Source organism: Mirounga angustirostris, unplaced genomic scaffold, assembly GCF_029215605.1.
Source record: "Mirounga angustirostris isolate CCGP_5_RB_7025 unplaced genomic scaffold, mMirAng1.0.hap1 SCAF_3, whole genome shotgun sequence".
Taxonomy (NCBI): Eukaryota; Metazoa; Chordata; class Mammalia; order Carnivora; family Phocidae; genus Mirounga; species Mirounga angustirostris.
Genome location: NW_026991711.1, coordinates 14081191 through 14094014, shown reverse-complemented (window position 1 = coordinate 14094014; position 12824 = coordinate 14081191). Strand labels below are relative to the sequence as shown.

At 37.7% G+C, this 12824-nt stretch overlaps 1 protein-coding gene and 1 pseudogene across 1 annotated transcript in view; one reads left to right on the top strand and one right to left on the bottom strand.

Annotated features, from left to right (window-relative positions):
* Positions 1-12824, top strand: part of HS6ST3 (heparan sulfate 6-O-sulfotransferase 3) — a 651074-nt gene that overhangs the window by 557067 nt on the left and 81183 nt on the right. The gene's annotated exons all lie outside the window — the stretch shown is intronic.
* On the bottom strand, positions 8241-8330 carry LOC123840063 (U6 spliceosomal RNA; annotated as a pseudogene).

Genomic DNA, 12824 nt, shown 5'->3' with positions numbered 1-12824 from the left:
TTCTCTAACTGACTTATTCTGCTTAGCATTATACTCTCTAGCTCCATCCATATTGTTACAGATGGCAAGATTTCATTCTTTTTTATGGCTGAATAATATTCCATTGTATATACCACTTCTTTATCCATTCATCTGTAGATGGACACTTGGGCTGCTTCCATAATTTGGCTATGATGAGTAAAGCTGCAATAAACACAGGGGTGCATATATCTCTTTGAATTAGTGTTTTCCACTGATAGGTTTTCTTTTTAAGAGAACTTGCAGAAGAGTAGTGTCCAGAGAGACAGGGCTCTTGAGATCAGAGTCAGATTAGCTCTGAGCTGCAACAAGATTCTATCTTTCCCTCCAAGGGGAGACAGAGGCCAGTCTTAGGACAGCAGACAACTAGTTGCTCACAAAGGGGTGACTCAGTGTGTCTGGCAACAAGACGGAGACAGAAACAATACTTGATTAAACAAGTGCCAGATACTAACTAGCATGCTATTGTGGGAAGTTAGAAGTAGCAGTTATGATGTTGCTAAGCAAAGGCACTTTGTTAGCATTAAGCATTTTCCCCTTCGACTGAAATATAAACCCAGAAGGAGAAACAATCCATTCTTTATTATTTTTAAAAGCAGTTTTCTGTCTGGAAAACAATTTACTGCCCACCAGAAATGTGCCTTCTTTTAGAAAAGTGTATAATTGGCTGCCATTTGACATTATGTGGCATTATTAAAGTCTTGAAATTCTCTTAATGTACTTTTTTTTTTCTTGCCACTGAGCAACATTTTCACAATTCCAGATTCCCTTCCTGTCCTACCTGGCATAATCTATTTTGAGAGATTTGCAGCCAGAGATAATTTTGAAAGAGTCAGGTTCTTGGTACAACTTTATAGAATTAAATGAGTCAGACTGATAGAAAGATAAAATGTATTATTACTTTGGATTAATTTTTATTCTGCAAACCACACTTGGAAGGCCTTGTCAACTAACATTGGAACTACTGGTCTATGGAAATGTAGACCCCTACCTGCCCCCTTCCCCCATTCTAGAGCAGCTATCTACCTCACTGTGGCAAACATTTATGGATCACCATTACGTCCAGAATTCACAGGACAGACCAGGCAAGTGTGGTCATGCTTCATCTTCATCTGAAAGAGTGCTGCTCGTTGACAATGCAAATCTCCGGGCTTCCCCCATGACCGTCAACTTCCCCATGATTCTGCGGCTCACTTAGGTTTGAGAACTACCAAGCGAGGGGATGAAAACAAATAGAAGACCATGTCTTTATTTCTTTGAAATGCACAGTGTAGTTAGTGGAAACAAACCCCTTGCATAGAAAGCAGTTCAGTTTTATTCATCAAGCAATATAGAGGCACTCGGCAAAGAATACACTTGAGTACATGGCTGGCTGAATGAACGAATTCAGCACAGACCAAGTATGGGAGCAGAACGGGTATACTTGCTTCTTTCCTATGCTCCTCTGCCTTCTATGTGGTTCTTCGGTTTTGCAAGGTTAGCAAAACATGCCACGTCTCTTTAGGCAAGATTGGGCCTCGCCACCTTTGAAGCTATACCAGCACATGCTGTTAAAAAATACAAAGTGCTTCACTTAGTCTCAGCAGATCCTAGTTACTAGATATGGCTACTAGACACTAGAAATAGATCGTGTCACGTCCTAACCAGCGGCAGGGGGAGGGGGAGTGGAATTTAAAAATTTGAATTAAAAAATGTGGCCAAAAAGGAGAAAAAAAGTAAAAAGAGGTAAAATCAGAAAAAATAGGAACAACAAAATAAAATGATTAGAAATAATTCCAAATCTGTTAATAATCTCAAAAGGCATAAGAGGGCCAAACGCTCTAGTATAAAGTATGGAGATATTAGTTTGAATAAAAGAAAACCAAAATTCAGCTCTGTTCTCTTTACAAGCAACACACATAAAATGACAGAGCTAAAACATAAGGACAGAGAAAGATTGAAAGTGAAAAGAGGAACAAAGATATACCAGGCAAATGTTAATGATAAATGTACTTGAGGCCATTGCAGTCATATTACTCTGTTCCCTGTAGCTGTAAGATTTCTAGCTCCTGCACATTTTAAAGGAACAAGAACACATAATTAAATACCACGGTTTCAGGTGCACGATAGTTCAGCTGAATATTCAGGTTTGTTTTAAATTCTGAGCTCATTTTTCCCCCTAGAAAATGCCAATTTCTGAGTTTACTTTCATAAGAGTTATATTCCTATGATTAGAGATCTTAATTTCATTTTCTTATTAAAATGCTATAGATGAAGACACATTCTATATGAAACATGTTTTCCATAGGAAATTGCACCCTCTGTCGCTATTGCTCATGAACTTGAGTCGTTGCGAGGCTGTGAGCTAAGTGCCGCAGACATTAACTGATGGGAGGCTAAGGACTGGCAACTTGCCCAGTGGAGTCCAGTTCAGACTGCCAACACTGGGGTGGAGAGAGACTCTTTGCAGGAAATTATGGAGGCTCCCCTCTAACATTTGTGGTATCCTCCAAGCTTTATAGAGAAATGTGGCTGGGTTTTTTTTTTTATTATTTTTTTAAGTGGTAATACCTTTCCACATATGGCTACAGTCATGTGTATGAGAGCTCCAAAGGGACCTCCAGTCTTTCCATGCTTCACTGCCAACCTTGGATTATCAGGTCTGATTTTACTAATCCTGGGGGACATGGTGGGTCTCCTTCCAGTCGAACCAGTGGTTAAATTATGCTGTCTCAAGTCATTGTTTTTTCTGAGTTATTCATCCAGAGTGTCTCAAAAGAAAGTCATTTAATGTGGAAAAAGTGAGTGCAAAAAAAAAAAAAGAGGTTCAAAATTCATGCTTTAAAATTATTGAGGATATTGAACAGTCACTTGGACTGTCCCCGTATTGACTTGCCCCTGCCTCTTCGGCAGTCTTGGCACTGCACGTGTGTATTGGGAGGGAAAGCTTCTGAGGTGACCCAACTTTCCCTGGAGAACACGGCCATTAAACATCCTCTATTCTTCTCTTGTGGGAGTGCTCCATACTGTGAGTAAAATCCCGTAATGACGGTGGAAATCCTGCTTAGCGAATAACTGATCTTTCTATTATTTTTGAAGTGGGGAAATGGGGGCATGTTTCTTTATAGTTTTTCTGGGGCTCTTAGTCCTTGTACTGTATGAAATAAACCCAAAACACAGCTTGTGGTATTTCCTTTGTTAGTTTGACAATGAAGGTGTTGTGAATCAGGACATTTCAAAACCGCTCTCTGTTGTAATATACATTTGGGGGTAGGGACTAATTTTTGAAGATTTATCAATCTGGTGCTTGAAGAGGCATATCACAGGAAACGTTTTGTACCTTACAACTCTTTCCTGCCTATGATTTATTGGACCATGGCACTATAAATCATGCTTTCTGATTCCCTCTTCTCTTTCTGAAATAAGTGACTCATTCTGTAGGATCAAGCCTGTCCTTTTTTCTTTTTTTTCTTTTTTTTTTTTTCATTTTCACTGAAAACCTTTTCTTATCTGCCCCAACCATGTATATGTCATTTTTCCTGGTAATTCTCCCATGTTCTGGGAATGCCCATTTAAAGAATATTTCTGTAAAAGTCATATATTATCATCTAGGAAATGCAAAAGTAAAAGAATTTAAAATATTTGAGTCCTTAAGAAAATGCATAGGTTTCAGTATATAAGCCACATTATTGCCCATAAACATGGTACAAATGAAATTTTATCTTATTTTGATTTTTCCCCCTCTTTCTGTAAAGACTGTAATTTTCACTGGGCTTGGAAAATATGAATTCAGATTATCAGTCAGATCATAAGCAATGTTTACTTTTTTAAGCCAAACTCCTAGAAAACTGGAAGGAAAATAATCATATTTTTTACAACACTACAGGTAAACAACAAACATATTTAGAAACTAGAAGATTTTAAAGCAAATGACAGGGTAAATCAATAACTCCCCCATGGAGGGAAGAAATGATTTTCTATTCAGGATATCAAACAAAACTAACGTGATTTTAATGGCTGAAAGAGCAGACTCCCCAATTGCACTTGCATGAGGGGGAGGTTAAGGATTGGCAGTTGCTCATATAAATCAAGTCTGGTAAGAACCGTATGAATAAGTGTTTGACATTTTCAGTTGGAAAGGAGCAGCTTGTCTTCAGTTCTGAGAAGACTTCCCCTTGTGACAATCATTTTTTTCCCTCTTTTGATGAACCAGATTTTTAATACCAGCTTCACATAAGCAAATGCACTGTAGTCCAGAGGGCAGAAGTTTCTGAGATGGCAAGGTAGCCAAGAGGAAAGGGGAAAATGTGACCATATTTGTCCATCAGAACCAAATCTGTTGCCTGTGTTTGCCAGCACATGTTATCTAAGCTCTTTCTACTCACTTGTGCAATGTTTCACAATTCCCAAATCCAAAGAAGCAGGGAGAAAGTGGTGACATATAAATCAGATTGCTTTCTACTTGACGTCAACTTCACAGAGGATTCTATTTTTTTTATAGATCAAATGTCTTAAGTGGAAATTACTCATTGAACAACTACTAACTCAACATTTATTGTTGAAGGCCTACTAAGTGCCCAGAAAATTATGTGATTCGTATCCAAGAGAAGATATGTTGCCTTGTAGTACAAAAGACCACTCAAAACATCTCAGTTCTTCTCCTATCTCTACCACTAGTAATATGACCACTACAGATCACCCAATCTCTTGGCTTTTATGAAAATGAGGAAATTTAAATAAATAGATTCTAATGTACCTTCCAGTTCAAACACGATAGCATCAGTGAACTTAACTGAACCTACATACCAACCTCTAGAAGAGGAAGTAAGAGGAGACCAAAAGGCATAAAGTAAACAAATAAAGTGCAAAACAAGGGGAGTGACAAAACATGCTAGGATTTAAGGCAGTGCCCAACCAAGGTGTAAAAGTGATGACTTCTCATTTGAATAGACATACATGACTCCATGTCCATTTAAAAGAGATGAACCAAATCTCTTTGCGAGCTATGTGTCAGAGTAGAGCGGGGGGACATTTATGCTTTGGCAGTGCACCAAAACTCATGAAAGTAACCTTAACAGGGTCACAGTTTCCTGAGTGAGCTGGCTTTGGCATGCAGGAAGAAGGCAAGACTCTCTCTTTGCGGAGGGCAAAGAATTTCCAGGATGGGCCAATTACACTTAATACTTATTCAGTATCTCAGAACTCATTTTAGTGCATTACATGTGTGAGGTCTCTGGCTCGCCCCTCTCTAGAGGTGGTTTGACATCGCCCCTGAAACGTCCTACTTTGACTCCAGTCATGTTCCCGTAGCCATCTGGCTGCTGGCCATGATGCAGAAGCACATTCCCTCTGGGACTCTGCTTCTACTCGTTTGGCCCTGTTCCTGCTGCCTTGCTTTCATCTGCCCGCTTTTCCGTTGCTGCAGAAAGGCAAGCCCAAGCAATGCGTCATAGCAGCAATTTCTGGGTGAACTGCTCTTCCCCACTGGCCTCAATAATCAGCTCTCGTGAAAAAACAAAGCAGGCATCAGTAGGGAGTCAGTCCCCCAGACTTAGGACTAGACGCAAGAAATGCATTTGACTCTTCGAAGATGCAAAAAATTTCACTTGACAATTATCCAGACCCACTCCCACTTTAAAGAGAGAATGTATTTTCTTGCCAAGACTAAGGGAAAGTAAAGGGACTAATCCAGGCACTTTTATGTACTTACGTATCTAATCTTCTTAATAACCTTTAACATTATTTGATATAATTCCAATTTTGCAATGAGGAATTGAAGATTTAAAAGGTTAAGTAACCTGCCTAAGGTCAAAGACTTAATATGTGATAGAATCGGATTAAAACCCTTGAACTAAAAATTCTATTTTTTTTCCACCAGGCTATTGCTTTTTGCAAGTACATAGAATAGCAATTACCTTAGTTCCTCTCAAATTCTAAAGATCAAAGAAAGGATAGTAAAGGAAGGATATAGATACACAAGGAAAGTAGAATGGAGTAACTATATTCGACTAACTAAAGAAAACCATAAGTGCTTCCTCTGTGATATTGGGCTTCTATCTTTTTTGAATATCAAGAATAACAAGATTTTGGCTTCTGTATTAATCTCATATGAAATCATGAGGCATCGCTGTAAATGTTTGGTTCATGAATATGAATGATCATTTTTTATAAAAATATAACATTTAAACACTTGCTCTATAATTAAATGTTATTTTGAAGATTTTCCATTTCCAGGTTAAGATTTCCCCTGAAACTCTAATCTAATTAATGGTGTTCTATCATTTGATTTATAAAGTGAGGGACTCACCTATAAGAGAGTCAGACTTCCGGTCCTGCAAGGTCTAACTTCATTGATAAAAAGCAAACAGCCAGTGAACATCACTGAAGACTGTAAGGTTCTCATGCCACTGATTCTTGCCATGGTACCAATAGATGTTTTTGGCTTTATGTCAGTTGTTTGTCAAGGAATTATAATAATATTTTTCAGAAAGCTTTGCTGTGACTTCCATTATACTGAAAGACTATTTTTTCCCCAACCTCCCTACCATCTGTTTTGATTCTACACTGGAAAATCTCCCTCGTATTCCATCCAGAAGGGCTAAGTGAAATCAATATGGCAACAGCAGATTGCTGATACATTACAGCTTTTAAGTGGGATGTTGTTATGATTAACAGTGGCCCAGCTCTTACCTCTCTATTATCCCAGTGCTATCTCAGAACATTTCGGTAGCTCATCACATTCAATTAATTCTATATGCTTCCTAAACATGAAGCATAAGGCTAAAAGAAATGTGAAGAAAAAAAGATCAATTATATTTAGCTTTCGGCAGGATTGGAATGATATGGTTTTCCCTTTTTGTCTATTTTGGTTAAAGACTGATCAATATATAAGAATACCATGTGTTTTAAAATAGGGGCAATGAAAATCATTAACAAGATCTATTATTTTACATGCCATATGTTTAGCTAGAAATTATATTGAACACTTGAGCTTTTTTCAATATTACTATCCCAAATAAGAAAAAAAAATTTTTAACTTTTGGGGCGCCTGGGTGGCTCAGGCGTTGGGCGTCTGCCTTCAGCTCAGGTCATGATCCCAGGATCCTGGGATCGAGCCCCACATCGGGCTCCCTGCTCAGCGGGAGGCCTGCTTCTCCCTCTCCCACTCCCCCTGCTTGCGTTCCCTCTCTTGCTGTGTCTCTCTGTCAAATAAATAAAATCTTTAAAAAAAATTTTTTTTAACTTTTATAACTCCTAATTATATTATGCAATCTTTCACTGTTGATTTTTCATAATCTAGCCACTAACAAATATGTGTATCTCTGCAATTAAGAGCACTTGGGTTATTAAGGATAGCATTTTATAGGTGCACAGTTCTGGGTAATGACAAGGATCCAAGGGTGTTTGAAGTAGATTGAGAGTCAGGGCCACTGCAGATGCTATAATAAAAAAATAGTGATGCTAGCCTGTTGTGTGAATTCTTCACATACGGAAGTCTCTAAGGAACAGGGTAGATATTGGGAAGATATATTCAGGAGGTATTTGATTACAAGAGTTGGAAATTTTGACTAATGCAAAAAACAAAGTCATTATCTCATATAAATGGGAAGGCTTGAAGCGTATCTCACGTCACACAATGCAGGGCATTTTTCGTGATCCATCCCTCATCGTAGCTTGTCTCTTTCACTCTTATGTTTACTTCATCCTTGTTGTGAACAAGTATTCTCCATATGGCAAGAAAGATGGCCATGAGCATCCCCAGGTTCCAACTGCTTTGTTTAGCAGAGTTTAAAGAAAACTTGTGTCTTACAAAGCCCACATACAACTTCCAGAACAAGATTTCTGTAACCCTGGTTGGATCTTGCATCCTCTCCTGGACCCATCACCAAGGATGGAGGAATGGGGCCCCAACGCTTGTTTGAGTGGGCTTGGGTCAGGGCTGTGCACCCCTGCGATCCCAGGGTGTTATGAAAAGGTGATTCAATTGATACAGAGGAAAAACTTCTGATCCAAGCTAATTAATTAATCATGGCTAATCCTATGTGGGACTAATCAGTCTAACTCATGTACTTATATTTAGCTACCTGGAGCTAATCTAGTTTGCAAATGTCTCACATGCAGTCCTTAGATACTCTTTTGTGTGCCTTCTTTTACATAAATGTTTTGCCTGGTCTCATTCATTATAGTGTCGATTTCCAAGCTTCATTAAGTGACTGTGTCCTTCCTATAGCCTGCCTTATAGTAGAAACTTAAAAATGTTTGCGAAATGTGCAGGGGCCATGCTAATCTTCTCTGTATAATTACGATTTTAGAATATGTGGTAGGAATATAAATTGGTATAGCCACTGTGGAAAACAGTATGGAGAGTCCTCAAAATATTAAAAATAGGAATACCATATGATCCAATCATTCCTCTATTGGGTATTTACCCAAAGGAAAAAAACCACTATTTCAAAAAGATATATGCGCCCCTATGCAGCAGTATTTACAATAGTCAAATATGGAAGCAACCTAAGTGTCCATCAAGCGGCAAATGGATAAGGAAGATGTGGTGTGTATAGACACATACATACATACATACATATGTATGAAACAGAATATTACACAGCCATAAAACTAGATGAGATCATGCCATTTGTGACAACATGCATGGACCTAGAGGGTATTATGCTAAGTGAAATATGTCAGATTGAGAAAGACAAATGCCATATGATTTCACTTATAAGTAGAATATAAAAACAAAAAGTGAACAAACAAAAGGCAGGATCAGACCTATAAATACAGAGGACAAACTGATATTTGCCAGAGGGATGGGGGTGAGAGGTTGGACAAAATGGTTGAAGGGGAGTGGGAGATACAGGCTTCCAGTTATGGAATGAACAAGTCAAGGAACTAAAAGACACAGCAGAGGGAATATAGTCAATGATATTTTGGTAGTGATGTATGGGGACAGATGGCAGCCACATTTATGGTGAGCACAGCATAATGCATAAATTTGTTGAATCACTATGTTGTACACCTGAAACTAACATATCATGTGTGTCAACTGGACCCAAATTTTTTTAAAAAGTTTGTGAAATGAATAATAATCATGCTTTTTCTCTTTTGTGGAGCAACCAGTAGAGTTTGATTGGCACTAACTGTTCTGTCACAGTATGAGTTCTTGCCATTTTGTCTTCTTCTGTGTTGGCATTCGGTACTCTTCCTCAAATTCCTGGCCTCTCCACCTCCCTGCCTCTCCTATTACCTCTTAGTTTAGGAAATAAATAGCCCAGACATTTAAATACTTTAAGCTCCACGGATCTTTGGAATTCCCTCCCGCTGCCCACCTTCTCTCCCTATCTTAGTCTCTTACTGAGATAGAAAATTAATAGTTGATTCCACAGCTGCTTGGGGATTTATTCAAACTAGCATAAAATGAGTAACTGACAAGTGTTTGGTTTTTTCCTAATACCAACTGCATATATGCTCTGTGTTCGATACAAATAAATTAATTCTTTATTTTGCCTTAAATTGGTGATTTCAGTGGAATACTATGCAACTAATTAAATACTATTGTTGAAGATGATAAGAAGTCAAGATATTTTTTCACACGTTAAATGAAAATAAGCGGGGCGCCTGGGTGGCTCAGTTGGTTAAGCGACTGCCTTCAGCTCAGGTCATGATCCCAGAGTCCTGGGATCGAGTCCCACATCGGGCTCCCTGCTCTGCGGGGAGTCTGCTTCTCCCTCTCCCACTCCCCCTGCTTGTGTTCCCTCTCTCACTGTGTCTCTCTCTGTCAAATAAATAAAATCTTTAAAAAAAAAATGAAAATAAGCATAATATATACAGTTTATTAAGTCTTGTCATATATATATAATGATATATAATTACACACACACATATATATACACATATAAATGCATATGTATGTTAACTAATTCGCCAATACACTGCTAGATACTTTGTTAGCATTTTATTTAGGATACTTGCACTTAATTAATAAGTGAGATTAATTTTAGATCATATGTATATGTGTATGTGTGTGTGCATGAGAGCTCTCCTTGTCCAGTTTTGGAGTCAATATTACATAAGCATTGTAGAATGAATGTGAAATCTTCCATCTTTTCTAAACTCTGGAATAGTTTAAGTAAGATAGCTGTTTTGCATTGCCTTGGGTTTTTTGGTATTCATTTGTAAAATTATCTGGGTTGGTAGTCTCAAATTAGGTATAGAGGTTTGCCTAAGTATTAATTTTGTCTATGATCATTCATCCACTGAACTATTTTAAATCTTTGTTCAATTTTGGTAATTTATAATTTTATTTAAAATTGTCCCTTTCATGTATATTTTAAAATGTACTTGCATAAGGTTGTGCAGAGTCCTCTCTTACAATTTTTTTAAAAAGATTTTTATTTATTTATTTGAGAGAGAGAGAGACAGAGAGACAGAGAGCATGCATGGGGGTGAAGGGCAGAGGGAGAGGGAGAAGCAGACTCTCTGCTGAGCAGGGAGCCCAATGCGGGGCTCGATCCCAGGACCCTGGGATCATGACCTGAGCCGAAGGCAGACGCTTAACTGATTGAGCCACCCAGGCGCCCCTCTTTGCTTCTATAGTAATGCCACGTTTCTATTATTTGTATTTCCCTCTTTTTATCAGATTAGTCAGAATTCTGTATATTTCACACTTGTTTACTTAGCTCTCTTGTCTTTTAGTTTTCTACTTTTATCTTTTGTCTTCTCCATTCTCTTTAGCTTTATGTCACTACATTTATTATTTAACTCATAATAATATCATAATCCAGAGTATAAACTGATAAACTGATTTATCAATTACCCTAATCCACGGGCATAGGGATAAATCAAACTTAAAATTCTTGGCAGTCAGTATACTATTCTATAATGAAATCGAAGAAGATATTATTTTGTGTAAAAAATTTTTAGTAACTGCAAAATCTCCCACAAGTGTTTTGCCTATAATAAATGCCATGACTTTAACAGGAAGACAGTTGAAATAATCAGAAGTTCTCAATTCCTTCATTTACACATTTAAATTATCCTGGTACCATTAGAGAGACCTTATAGCAGTTACCACACATTTTAAGGCTGGCAGTTGGTAAAAAAAAAAAAAAAAAAAAAAAAAAGTCACAAAGTGATAGTTACATGGCCCAACTAAAATTACTATCCTTTGAAAGTTGCTGCTATACAATTCTACTTCACTCTGCACAAATCCCGAGGAAAACCAGCAATTATGAGAGATGCTGCATTTTCACTCCTGCAGCCCCCAGTGGCCTAGGACCAGTGGCCTTCACATCGGGTCCAGTCCTAGACCACCACTTCCTTACTGGGTGGCCTTGACAAGCCACAGCCTTGTCTGTCTGTCTTTAATCATGAAGTGAAGACAAAGGCATGGCCACGTACTTCATCCCAATAACTCATTCATGATATCATTACATCAACAGGAGTGTTATTGTTAATGAGATAATGCTTTTAAAATTCTTTGTATGTCTTTGACCAAGCAAAAATAAAAACAAAGAAGAAGCTATTTTTAAAAGAAGAAATGCTCCACTGGCCTTGGACTCAGATCTGAGTCTGACCCCTCTGCTTCCTGTCGAGAGGGCGCAATTAACCATGAAGACATTCAAGGAAGCCTGGAAACTTTGCCTAACAGGGGAGGCCGGCCATGGCATAGTGTACAATGAAGTATCATCTGCGTCCTTTAAAATTTTGTCACCCTGAGTTGAAATGTAGGTGAAGATTTTAAAATATAAGAAAGAAACATGTCAATAGCATTTTCGTGTTAAAGAGAAAAGAGCTTAGTTTTTTTGTGTTTAGAAAAAATTAGAGGCTCATTGAAACACCTTCACACAACACAGAAAAATGTAAAATCAAACCTGCTTTTTCTCACACACAAAATGAAACATAATCTCGCTATGCCCTTTCCAGACATCTGTGATTATGTTGTCTATATTTGAATTAAGGGAATCACACAACTGTTTTGTCCCTCATCATACATTGTGAACATTATCTCAGATTTTTAAATAATCTTTAAAATAAAATGGGTATGGGTGACCTGCTGTTGTGGTTTGAACGGTGCCCCTCTTCCCAAAATATGTCCACTTGGAACCTATGAGTAGGACTTTATTTGGAAAATGGTCTTTGCAGCCATAATTGAGTTACAGATGTTGAGATGACATCATTGTAGACTATGGGCCATGAATCCAGCTTTGTCATTATATGAGAATGGCAGAGGGAATTTAAAAACACAGACAAGAGGGCCAGTGAGAAGAGACAGAGAATGGAAACATGCAGCCACCAGAAGCTGGAAGAGGCAAGGGACAGAGCAGGGCATTTAAGGAATCATAGCTAATGCAACGATTTTTTAAAATTTAAATTCAGTTAGCCAACAAATAGTACATCATTAGTTTCAGGTGTAAGGCAACGATTTTATTGAATATCGTGTTTAAAAGAACAAAAGCTGATTTCCAGGTTAGAGATACATATTGTATGTATATTGTATACTGTATCCTCCCTCTTTAAGAAGAGTATGTTCTGTGTATCTGCATATAGTACCTATTATATATATATATATATATATATAAAACAAATATACACACATAATCTAAGGTGTGTATCTATATATAGAATTATTCTGAATTACAGAAATATAGCATCATTTGTGTAACTTGCATATAGAAAAATTTTGAAGCAAATAAGTTAAAAAACAATCATAAGCTGACCAATAAATTTAAGGGCAAGATTATTACCAGTACCGTTAAGCTACTTGAGTGGTCTTCCTGCTCCCACATAACCCCGAAATGTAGCTACTCTCTGACTTTTTAAAATCA